The 12,543-nt window shown below is 41.8% G+C and overlaps 1 protein-coding gene across 1 annotated transcript in view; it reads left to right on the top strand.

The window, feature by feature from the left end:
- Positions 1-2,483: 2,483 nt before the first annotated feature.
- The window catches only part of RBM47 (RNA binding motif protein 47), an 88,775-nt gene continuing 78,715 nt past the window's right edge, over positions 2,484-12,543 (top strand). The window contains exons 1-2 of the mRNA XM_065837641.2: positions 2,484-2,602; positions 4,546-4,590. The gene's annotated coding sequence lies outside the window, so the exon portion shown is untranslated. The remainder of the gene's footprint in view (positions 2,603-4,545; positions 4,591-12,543) is intronic.

The following is a 12,543-nucleotide window of genomic DNA, read 5'->3' as shown; positions in this document are numbered from 1 at the left end:
TTCCAGTACATCATCACCTGCCTCAGGTGACACCCCTGTCTCCTATATTTAGTGTGGGATTTTATGCATTTTCTCCCCCACCAAACAGGGGATCAAAAAAACGGCCAGTACAAGACAAAATATACCAGCTTTCTAATTACTTCTGGGAAGCCAGACTACTCCTCTGACACTGTAAAGCTTTACCTCTGGCTGTGTCCAGGCATATCTCCTCTGTCCTTGTTTGCCTGCATCCTCCCTGGGTGTATCTTTGCCATTAACTAAAGATTGTCCCCCGGAGGAGCTGATGCAACACGCCAGTGCAGCATCCTTTGTGTGATCAGCAGCTCACCAGCCTCCTGTCTCCCCCCATTTGCGCTCTTGGTATCTGTCAGGGATGTTTATCTCAGGGAATCAACACAAATCTATTTGCTGTCTAGTAGCGTTGAGTTTCCCAAGATTACTCCCAACTGTGGGAGTTGTCTCAAAACATCTCTGCTGTTGTGACTGCGTTAGCCAGCATCGCTTTGAAATGCAGGCTCCAGGTGATTGACTTCCAAGTAAGGGGAGCTGAATGGGTTTAGACAGATTAACATTCTAGCAGTAAGTGGCAGTCATTCCAAGGAGCTAAATCAAATTCTCAAGTGCTCATTAGCAACAGGAGAGGGAAGGAAAAAAAAAAAAAGGAAAAAAGGAAAAAGAAAAAGAAAAAGAAAAAGAGAAAAAAAAAGAAAAGAAAAATACCCTAGTTTGTAGTTTGAGAGCATAAAAAAGAATAAGCACACAATGGAGGGATTTGGTAGAAGCTGTTTTCTTCATTATTGTTTTTCATTGATGGCCATTTCCCTAAAACACCAGGTCATGGGGTGCTGCTACCTCACATTTGTTTATAACATGAAGTACGAAGGTGCAGTTGGCCGAGATTCACTTCAAGTTCAGAATCAGCCTTGTAAAGTTGGTCTGGCAAGACATGTGTTAACAATTCCACAATTCAGCAGCAGGGTAACATCTGCTGCAGCTGCCGTTTGCTGTCCAATCCTGCTGCCCTGCACCCCTGAAAAACAAACCACAGCTCTGCTGTGATGATTTCATTTAGGTCATCCAGGGCACTCGTAATATTTTGTCTGTTTGAAGTGTCCTAATAGGACATCATTGCACAAATCGCTGTGGGAGGGAAGTAAAGAGGATGTTCACCACTTAGCAATCGGGACAAGAAATTCCACTCTGTCTCAGGGCATGCAAGGACAGTGGCTTCACCACAGGTTCAGAAATGTCTAGTCTGTGTTTCTCAAGGACACCAGCCATTTCTGAACAGTGTGGTGAGGAGGATGGCACAAGGTGGCCGTGCCACAGCTACTCCTCACACAGCCACTCTGTGTCCCCCTCCTCTGGCAGCACGGTCCCCCTGCCCTGCAGCGCTCCCCTCCCTGGGCACCCACCGCTCCTCCTCTTCCCCACAGGTCCTCATTGCTCACTTCAGGCATGGGAGCAACGGTGAAACGTGGGCCTGAGACTTGCTGGGGAGTGGAGTAGTTTACATTAATTAAAAATATTTACAGTTTTTTCTTAAGTTTGTTTTCCTAGAACTCTGCAAATCATGCGAACAGATTTTTGCAGTTTAGGCAACTGTACTACAAAAACTTCACCTGTTTTCTCACTAAAAACGTAATAAAAAAGGCATAAATAGGAGAGATTTGAAGTCATTAACAATTAGTCCTGTAAAAGTAAAATCAGCTCTATCTGGGTAAGATTTTCTATGCAGAGTGAAGTCCCCGGTTACTTCTTACATTTCAAAAACAGCAGAGGCAAATCCTGCCCCAGGTGCCCCTTGCTGCTTGATTTACTCAGAGAAATATTTTTGCTGCTGTTTCATGCAGTGCTAATGAGTTTAAAACCCAGTCAGTTCACAGCAGCTGGGCAGTGGCGAGAGCGCAACTCTGAACTGTACCCGGCTATGGACTTGCCTGGAGGAGAGAAGGGAAACCTGAAAGCACCTTGCAGACTTGAATACTTGAAGGAAAACTGTCTAATGGTGTGGTTTAAATCTGGCACTCACAACTGGCTTTCTGCACATGGATGCTCCTGCTTCATCCCCTGTGCTCTCTGCCTGCTCTGAGCGATGGTGCTTTGCTTAAGTGAAGCTCACCGTGGGCACAGAAGGAGCATCCCGGATGGGAAGTGCCTGGGTGCTCTTGTAACAGAGTCAGGATGAAGCCTGGAGATAGGTAAATACATTCCCTCGACCAGCACCCACATTTTCCAATGCCTTTTAGAAAGCTGCTTCAGTGAAAAGGAAAAAAAAAAGGCGGAGAGCACGACTTCAGGAAATGCTTTTGCTGACATGGTGCAAAGAAAATATTTTTCTTATCCAAAACTACAGAAGAAGCTGAATAAGCCACTTCACCTTCCTTCCTTTCCTCTCCCCCCTCTCTAAGACTTCTGCCTTTGCGAAGGACATTCCTTCAGACCTTTGACATCCCATCTAGCATATGGTCAGGTCTTGGGACTATTCAAAATGGTGGACACCTCTTGATTTGGCTCCTACCTTGCACTGATGGACATGGCAAAGCTTTCGACTTTGGTTACAGGTTTTTGCAGTGCCACAGAAACAGAAGCTGAAATTATAGTAAGTGAATTTTCTTTCTGGGATTCTGAATCTCTCCATTATAGTCTTGATGGTTTACAAGCAGTAAATTTCTGGATCTAAGCCCATTATGCTTGAAAGTGCTGCATACTGCAAAAATTCTTGCAGGAATTTGAGTGATTTCTGCTAGGAAGTGTCATGCATTGCTCCCATGATCACTATTATAAAGTATGATCCTAATTACAAACAAAAAAAAAAAGATAGACAAAAAGTACCTTTGTGTTCAGAATCCTGGTTTTTTGCTAGCATAAATCATTTTTTTCCTTTCCCTCTCCTTTGAATTTCTTAATTCCCCTAAGCCAACACAGGTAAAGAACAGGGAGTTGGATACTTTTCCTATGATACTATACATCAGCAAAAGCTTCATAAATCCCACTTGCATTCACCTGTACAACCCCCACTGCAAGTACTGTGGACACAACATGGTGTCCAGGATCATTATTAACAATGATGATGAATGGATTATTTGTCAGAAACGGTGTGGGAACAACTGATCATTCCTCCAGGCAGGAGGACACGCTGGATGAGCTCACCAAGTCTCTTCCAGCACCATGTATCCGATTATCAAATAGTCAGATGTTCGTGGGGCTGTAACTGTCAGCTAGGAAACAAAGCATCCTTCTGTTGACAAGCAGAACTCATTGATAGGTGTGCAAAATTGTCCCACCAGGCAAAATTTTCAGGAATATTTGATGGTTTTCTTCCAATTATTACCACACTTTACTTGCACTATGGTGCTGCCCGCTAATGGTAAGCTTCCTGTTCAAAGTTATGCTTTTTGTGATATCTGTAATGTAACAGGCTGGATTGCAGTAGGTGTCCTGCTGCCCAGGTAGTTTGGAGAATTCAACCCAATGATGTATCATACAACTACTTTATGTTACAGAAGAATGAATTAAAACAACAACATATCTCAGAGATCAAGCTTTTTGCAAAGCCATTTTCAACATCACTCCTCTATCTGCAAGAAAACTACGTACAAAAGCACACTTTAAGGAAAGTTTCATTTTTTTTAATAAAGATCTTAATTTCTAAAGTGGAGAAATATTTCACCTGGTGAATCTTTGCTTGATGAAGGTGTGAACAGGAGGGTGATGGCATGAAGCTGGTGCCACTGCAATAGGCCATGTGCATAATCAAGTGTGTTCCCAGGTGGTGGCTGTTCCCTGATGGCTGGGCAATGCCTTCCCTGCTGCCACCAGCAGCTCAGGGACAGGTTATGCTGAGTTAGGTGACTTGACCTGAGCTACCTTTGGGAGTGCTGACAGGATTTTCTCTGTTGGCTCAACTTCAGCTTGTACTGAAGTAGTGGTAGCAGATGAGAGGGAAAAGGTACTTTTCAGAGCCCTCTAGGTTTTTGCATGGTGTCTGCCTGCAACCTTTCACAGTTACTCACAGCCTAGTTCTAGTTTTCTCCACTTGCTTCTGCACATGATCTGTTACTCATTTCACTGGGTAGAGCCTGTGACTTTTGCTACCTGCAAATTAAACTGGTGAATTTTGCGATAAACTGGGGCTGGATGAGTATGTCTGGGAAAAACAGAAAAAAAGTAAGAAGTGAAATGTAGTAAAGATTACAGAAGACAAAAGAGTTAGAAGAAATGAGAGTACTGCTGAGGAGAAAAAAAAAAAAAAAAACCAAAACAAAACAAAACACAAACCACCAAAAAGCACACTGGCCATCACAGTAGAAAGTGCTGCTAAAACACAGTTGTGTTAGCATTGGCTGGAGGGGAGGTGGCTGTGACTCAGTGCACCATGTTCCTCTTCGTTTCTCCTGCTTAAAACAATTCTGTCTATAATGCCAGTAGAGATGTAGGCTTTATCAAGGTCATTATTGACAAACCACTAATTACTAGGCTAATAGTATTTAAAAAATACAATTAAGGCCCTATAAAATTCATATAAACTCTCTGCTTTTGTAGGAGCAGTCTGGCAGGGATGGTGGAGTCGATTACACGGCGCTGAAGGTAAGTCCCGGCTGACTTCCAGGCACTGTAAGTCATCGGGTCTGTGGCAACTTGTACTGCTCAGCAGAGGTGGCGAGGGATCTGGAAAACTGCTTATTGCAAGATAATAAAAGCTAGTTTGGATTTGTATTTAACTTCCTAGGTGAAGAAATGTTCAACTATTGATTACTTTGATTAGTACTAGGTCTGCAATAATTAAACTGAAGCAATTACTTTTCTGATCTAGGTTTCTTTCTGGTTAATTTAATTAACAAAGAGAAATGCCGATCTAGTGAATGAACAGATGAGTGTGTTTTACTGTTCATCTTGCTGTAATGAATATAAAGGGGCTGCTAAGGGTAAGGGTCCTTTTCAAATATTGGAACAGACATACTGCGCTGTTCTTTTATAATTATCACCAGCATTGTCTCACATGCTCAGTTGTAAATAATTGTTATAGAAATTATCAAAACTGGACTTCAGTGCTCTTCAGAGTATTCCTGCCAGAGCCGGTCACTATCTCTAGGTTTCAAGCTGGCAAGCAGTGTGTTTTTAACTTTGTTATCCCTGTTTGGGACAGCACACTTATTCTGTGTGAATCCAGATTTCATAATGGCTTGTGGTGCAATCTACTCTTCAACGTGATGTGTATGCCTTTTGCGGTTCTTGGCCCTTTTTTTAAAAAAAAAAAAAAAAAGAGAGAGAAAAAACAAGAGAACAGAGAAAATATTGTGATCTTGAAAATTTCCCTGTCACATAGCCTTCTGTCCCTATTTACCAACAAGGTGTGTTGATGTTTTGTAATGTTTAATTGCTCCTTCCATCCCCATTGCTGATGCTTGGCTCTCCTAGTAGTCTGGGCTCTCTTCTTCTCCTTGTGTGTCACCTGTTGTTGATCTCTGTGTCCTCTTTGGAGAGTGAGAGACACGCAGCTGGACGCTGGCGCTTGCCCAGCCGTGGCCTTAGGGATTTCCTCACCAGTGGGTGTAGGCAGCAGCTACCCAAAGCCTGGGAGGAGGACACAATTACTGTTTGATCAATGGTGCTCAAAGACACAATCTTAATTGTCTTTTTGCCATATTGTGACCTCGTGGGAATATTTTAAGGAATTACTTTGAAAATTAGTTAGATCTCGTGGAAGTTGGTTTGTGACATCTGCCACCCATTACTGAAGGTAGTTGTCAGATGCTTTCAAGCTCCTCTATCAGTGTGGGTATTAGAAACAAGAAGAGTTTTCGAATTTGAGTATTGACACAGAGCTTTCCTGAAAGCCAAGGCAAATGCAGAGATAACCATGATTTCCTACTGAAATTTATTTTTGAGCATACATCCTTCTAGGCTTAGAAGGTCAAGAGCATTACTCTTTGGTGGGTGGGTATACTGGAGACTGCTGAGGGCTCAGAAGCTGTGAGCAAATGCACAGAACAAGAAGCTGGGCAGTGCACAGCAGTGCAGGTGGAAAGTTCTACCAAAAGTCCGCGGAGAGGCTTTCTCTTTTAGTGTCATCTGTTGCTGCAAATAAACTATTTTATCATTATTGGATTTCTCGTGGAATTTCTCTCCAAGAAATCACACACTTAAATATTTTTGCAAGTAGTCTGACTTGAAATAAATGTTCCTGGTTTTGTTGCAAATTGTTAATTAAAAAAAAAAAAAAGACTTTTAATTTTACCCTGCTATCTAGGTCAAAAAGAAAGTAATTGTTTATTAACATGTGGGACATAGATCTCACGTATCTGGGTGACCTTCCTTTTTGATGAGTTCCTTTTTCTGTGCTGTAGTCCCACAGCCCATGTCCTGTGTCCTGCTGGAGCCCTTCTGTCTGTTGGAGAGTGGAGGGCGTTCAGCTCTCACCATTATTTTCGAGTCGCTGAGTCATTTGAGTACATTTTTTTGGGCTAACCACCCAAGACTATTATGGGATACATGTGAACACCCCCTCCCTCCCACAGGCACAAGCGTTCCTAGTTCCCCTGACCTCTGCACAAGCTCACACCCAGCCAAACACGCAAGTGTCTACATGCGCTGTGGTGATATCTGATGTTGTCTCAGGGGCCTCTCAGACCTTGCTGCTTCTGTGTGCTGAGAGACAGAAATTGTGAATGCAGGCAATTTCTTTGTTTTCTTTTCCCCTTCTACAAGGATTAATAACTAGATAAGTTCTACTTGGCTTGGGGTTTTGTTCTGTTCTTAGTGCTTGCTTTGGTACGAAATGATGATTTCCTGTTGAACTGCTTCTGCTGCACTTTGCCTGTTTCACTTCCCTTCCAAGAGATGTGACTTCAGAGTAAATACCAGACCAGCCCTCAGTGCATCTCCCAGCCAAGGTTAAATCTGACCACACAGCCTTGTGATTTTACCCAACTCCTGATTTCACCAGAGACAGCTTCCAGTTTTGAGATAGAGAAATGTATGTTTGCTATGAAGAAAGCACCCAACTTTTCTCCTGTTAATTCTCAGCCATCCACAAGGCAGAAGATATCTCCAAGATGCCATGTGCAAACTATCCACTCTTCTGAGTTGAGAAATTAAGAGAGAACAGCAATGCCACATTCAGAAGTTTTTACGCTAGCATTTTCAGGTCCTCATTTTATTAGGAGGACTGGAAAACTGCTTCACATATGTGAAAGAGCTCAGCATAACAACAGAAAGGACATTACTATTATTTCTGTGCTGGAGGAGGTGCTGTCCATGGCTATTTGAAAATAAAGCTCTCTTCCCTCCGGAGGATTAATAAAAGCGAGAGGAGAAGAGCAGCAGCTTGCTGCAGCACCCTGCAAGTTGTGGGCCTAGGTTGGAGGAGCAGCGAGGGTTATCTAAGGACATGTTTACATGCAGCGGAGGTGCATCGTGCAGACACCCCCAAACTAAACCTCTGCAATGCACCTCTCTAGCTCCAGGAGCCCCCACAGAGTATTTGCTGTCCGAACACAGCAGGAACACACAGCATACCAACTGTACCCCTTCTCCTGAGTGAAGGGCTTACATCAAAGATAAAAAGAGCCGCTGCTATCAAAGACAGGTGTTGCTGTGATATCTCCATGCTGGGGCTTGCTGGGAGGCCAAGCCCCTGGCAGCTCACAGGCCCTGGGTGGAGAGGAGCAGCCCACAGACCCACTGTGGCTGAGGGCTCCTGCACTCCTGCAAATGCAAACCTCAAAATCAGAAGACTGCTTCGTACCCAGCTCCCACAGGTGTAACAGGTTACACAGCAAGCACAGCGGTGGAAAGCTGGGACTTAGAGGTTGAGGAGAGTTATTGTAAAGGGCAAAAAAAGGACAGCAAGCTGCGGTGCAGCCAGGCAGGTTGCACAGCTTCTGACAGTGCCAGGTGAGGACACACCTCCCACGGGGCATGTCATCTCCATCCCAAAATGTAACTCCAAGATCCTCTCACTGTTGTCACAACAGAGCTCTGTCTTAATGAGGCACTTAAGGAAAATACACTGGTGGCTTTACCTGCTTCTTTTAGTTTGCGAATTGTATCTGGTGTGAGGGCAACATGGCAGAACACCTGAGGTTACTTGCAGAAAAGCAAATATTAGCGTGACCTGGGCTGGCACTGCTGGAGTCATGGCAAAGCAGAGGCGAAGTGCCGAGATGGAGAAAAGGATGAGATATACAGGATTTAAATGAAAGCCTGGACCTGAAAATATATAGATAGAAGGTGAGACTATTGAGAGGGGTAGAATGGTCAAACCACCCACCAAGTAAGAAAGCAAGACATACAGACTGAGAGGGGAGGGAAGCCACAGAGACACAGGTTGTAGTCAGCCTGCATGAAGTATCAGAGAGAAAACAGCACAGATGAGGAAATATGAGAGGACAAGAGCATGGGGGAAATCATGTCAGCTGCTACAATTTCTTGATAATTCAAATTATAATCCTTCTAATTTGAATAATCAAGAATAACTTGAGCTATTCCATTAAACATGATGTGATATTTTCACAACCACATGAGGAAAAGAGACAAGATTTTTTCCCCTACCCATAAAATATTTCTGAGCAAATTCTTCTGTGCAAGTCTGTGATGCCTTTCATGAAGTCATGTGTCTGGGTTTGATCTTTGAAAGGAAATTCTTTCTCTTACATTACACTCTTTTAGTCTTAGTGGAAAATGATCTCAAACCAAGCCAGTTTTGTTAGTAAAAGGTATTGTGTTCAAGCCACAGGGTATCTCTGCACATCCCAAGTGACAGGAGTCAGTTTAATAATTCTGGACTGGTACCAATAGCAAAAAATCTGCAAATATGTTCTGAGGAGAAGCTGAGTGTTTACAATATGGGGAGCTTTGTTGGTAAGAGGCATTTAAACCTATAGACAGAGCCAGCTCTGGTACTTTCAGCTGTGCTGACAAAGGGGTGTTTTTTCTGCTTGATGCTCCACTGGCCTCAGCCAGCTCCCAGGAGTGTGGATGGGACGGAAGACGGGGTCATCCTGGGAGACCAAAGATCTGCAATGATTTCAGTAGGTTCTCTCTTTCCTTCTATTAGTCTCCCCATTAGCTGTCCCTGTCCATCTCATTCCCTCTTCTAAAGAAAAGGGGTCCCAGATCTGCTCCCTGTAAGACGTTTCTGGAGGAGAAGGTGCAATGTCACCAACAGAGCATACTGAGATCTTTAATGTAGGGAATGACAGTATTTCACAGACCACTGTCAGAAATGTTCATTCTCCAAGCTTCAGCCTTAACTGGGAAAAAATTGAACACTGTAAGGTGACTGACTTAATTTCTTTAGTGAATTATATCCAAATATTTAACCTGTATTAGGAAACATTCTATGATAGAAAGCTTAAACAGAGATATAGAGTTGAAATAGAGACTTTTAAACTTTTTACAGAAGTAACAAATATTCTAATTGTCCAATTAGTTTTCTGATATTTAGAAATATTTCATCCCTGGGTAACACACTTCCTCACCTGTGTTTTTCATAGTTTCCTGATTAGTAAACAAACAAACAAACAAACAAACAAAAAGTTTTTTGCTTTTCATAATCTCCTGAATGAAATGCAGTCGCCAAACTTTCAACGTGCAGTTTCTTGCTGCAGTAAAGTCAGTTCTTGGCAGTAGTGATAAACTGTAGAATAGGTATTACACAACTGACACCACAATATTCAGAAGGAAGTGTTACAAACTGGGAGAACACCCTTCCCCCCCTCCCCAAAAACCAAACCAGCCCCGCAACATTGAATGTTCATAGACATTTTTAATTGCAATTTTAAGATCAGTTTTGGAGGATGCCTTCCTTGATCAAATACTGTTGCCTTTAAAGATTAGTGTTCACAGTCTAATCATGGTGCACTTAGCTTAATTTGCTTTGCTATGGACTCATTAAATTCTTTTCTTTTGGTCAGAAACCCTACCATGGCTTGGCAGAGGAACAGGAAATCTCTGCTCTGTGCTTCAGGGTTGTGACTGCTCTTTCATTTTAACCCATAGACTGAAGGGTGCTGCAGCAGTTTATGGCTGGGTCACTCTTTCCTTCCTATGTAAAGAGCTCACAACTCCTTAAAACACTTTGTCAGGTGAACAGTTGAGACTTACAGAGGGAGAAACATTATTCTGATGTCAAAATGTCTCAAACTGCCATTAGATGAATTAGATCTAATGTTTAATTTTAGATGACCTGAACCCCCAATGGCAACAGTCCCTTCGACTGATCACAAATTTTCTAGGATGCTTTCATCCCACTTCAGCACGTGATAGATCCAGCATTTGGTGATCAAGAAGAAACTTTCCTGAATTATAATACTGTCATCTGAATGGTTGCTGTGCACTGAGAAAGGAAAGTGCCCTTCAGGAGCAACCTAGCAATGTCTGCCTGTTATTTGAACTGGAGTCTGTGAATCAGAGTACAGTATGAAATACTGTATTTAGTGCCACAAGCAATAAATGGTGGAGTTGTTGCAGTACGGTTGTGCTGACAGCTGTGCAGTGTAGAAATCGTTGTCTTCACCACAGTTTGGAAATCCATTAAAAACCTGTGAGCAGATGTGTCGTGGTCACCCCTACACCTGCAGAAGGGTGCAGACAGGTGTGACACCTCACAGTCTTACCTGGGCCTGTGGAAAGTGTCTTGTCACACACAGTGAACAGTAATGGATATTTTAATTGCTGGGTGAGCTATTGCATGGTGTTAACTCTAGCTAGACTCCCCATGTACTGTAACACTCTTCACCTGAAGCTGAACTGCCCTAAGAAAAATGTCAAACTCTTTCCTATCTTGGGCATCTTCAAAGCAAAGCTCTTTGAATTCCTCACCAGAAAAGAAGGCATGAACTGGTTTTCAGAGAGGATGTCAAATCCAGTCTGACCAGCACTGACAAGGATGTTTCATGGTAGGATAACTGGTATGGTTGTTAGGATAAGAGGAATTTTTTGTTTCTCAGAGCTATGCCAGTCAGAGGTGAGACCCACAACCACATGTGAAGATACTATTAATTGTATTACAAAGACTCTCATTTAGAAAAAGTAAGCTTTACACGTTGGCAAAGAAGTACTTCTGCTGGTAATGCATATTTTGCTCCTCTAAACCAAGCAAACCAAGCGTAAGCTACATGAGATAGATTTGCTGGGGACATCATTAGCAACCTTATCAGATGAAGACACTATGGAAAGGCCTTGCTTTAGAACAAATGGGACACATTTTTAAGGAAGATGATGCTAGAATACTATAAGAGATATTTGTACCACCAAGACCCTCATCATTTCCTTTTCTGGATTATTCTTTCTTAATGAATTTAACTACATAAAATATTTTCAGCTAATGCTGAATTCTCCTTTTAATTCAAGTATTTGATGACAATTTTCCACATGATTATTTGCTCGTTAACACTGGTAAGTTCTAAAAGATTTTTTTTTATACTTAATGCATTTCCTGAAACTGGAATCACACCCTTTTATCAACTTTTGAATTATGATATTTTGGAGAGAACACATTGCTAACTTGAACTTTGCAATCTTTGGCTGTGTGGCTTTACATATTATCCCAATAGTAGTTTGATTCATTGGTTTCTGTCTGAAGCAAACTATCTAAGGGAGTCAAAGTGGATTTGCTTAGTTAGAACCTGTGGGATTGTCCTCTACTGGAAAATGAATACAATTAGAGAATACATGTTTAGAAGGACAAACTGCTTTCAAAAAGCAAAGGTAATGTAACAGTAACAAAGCAACGTAGTGTGTACTCAACTCTGAATATTTATTTCAAAAATTAAGAAATAATAATTCTTAATTAAATATTCCTAAGAAGTAATTAACAAGAAAAAGAATTATTTTAAAAATTAGGAAGAACTGTGAAGAATAAATTTCTGTTACTAGCTTTAACCTCCGATATTATTTATTCTTTAAAGATTTAACTTGCAGGACTGCTAATTTACTGTTTGTTGGGGGCTTGTTTTGTCCAGCTATCATAGATGAAGATCCTCTGTCTAGCCATCAGTTACAGATATTAATTGGGAAGAGGCGGGGGGAGGAGCTAATCAGTTTCAGAAACGTCCTGCACAGGGAAACAAACAAATGAATAAGATCTTTAGATCACTACTGGTGGGAAATGTTGTTCTCTTACGTATTTATATACACATGATGAAACATTGCCTTTTTCAAGTTTTCCAACCAAAGAAAGAACTGCATTTGAACAAAAGTGACTGGAGGGAAAACCTGAAAACTTTTTTTTTTTAATTTTTCCTCGTTTTGTTTTGTTTTTGTTTGTTCTATGGGATGTTGTTAGTTTGCTTGCTTGTTCAGTTTTTTGTTTGTTTTTTCTTCTTTTCTGTTGCTTGACAATACAAGCAGGAATTACTACTTAAAAAAAAAAAAATCCTCTGGTGTGTGCTTCCTGTTCCAGTTTGTTTAGTCACAAGTCTGAATTAGATCTGTCTGTTGGTTGGTTTCATTTACTATAAACAGGTCTTGTGCTTTGTTTCAATACATCAAAGCCCATAGCCAGGCACAGACAGGTAATGTGAAAGGGGGTGAGAA

The sequence above is a fragment of the Patagioenas fasciata genome, chromosome 4 (assembly GCF_037038585.1).
Source record: "Patagioenas fasciata isolate bPatFas1 chromosome 4, bPatFas1.hap1, whole genome shotgun sequence".
NCBI lineage: Eukaryota > Metazoa > Chordata > Aves > Columbiformes > Columbidae > Patagioenas > Patagioenas fasciata.
The sequence above is the reverse complement of the archived record's forward strand: the minus strand, read 5'-3'. Positions and strand labels throughout refer to the sequence as shown.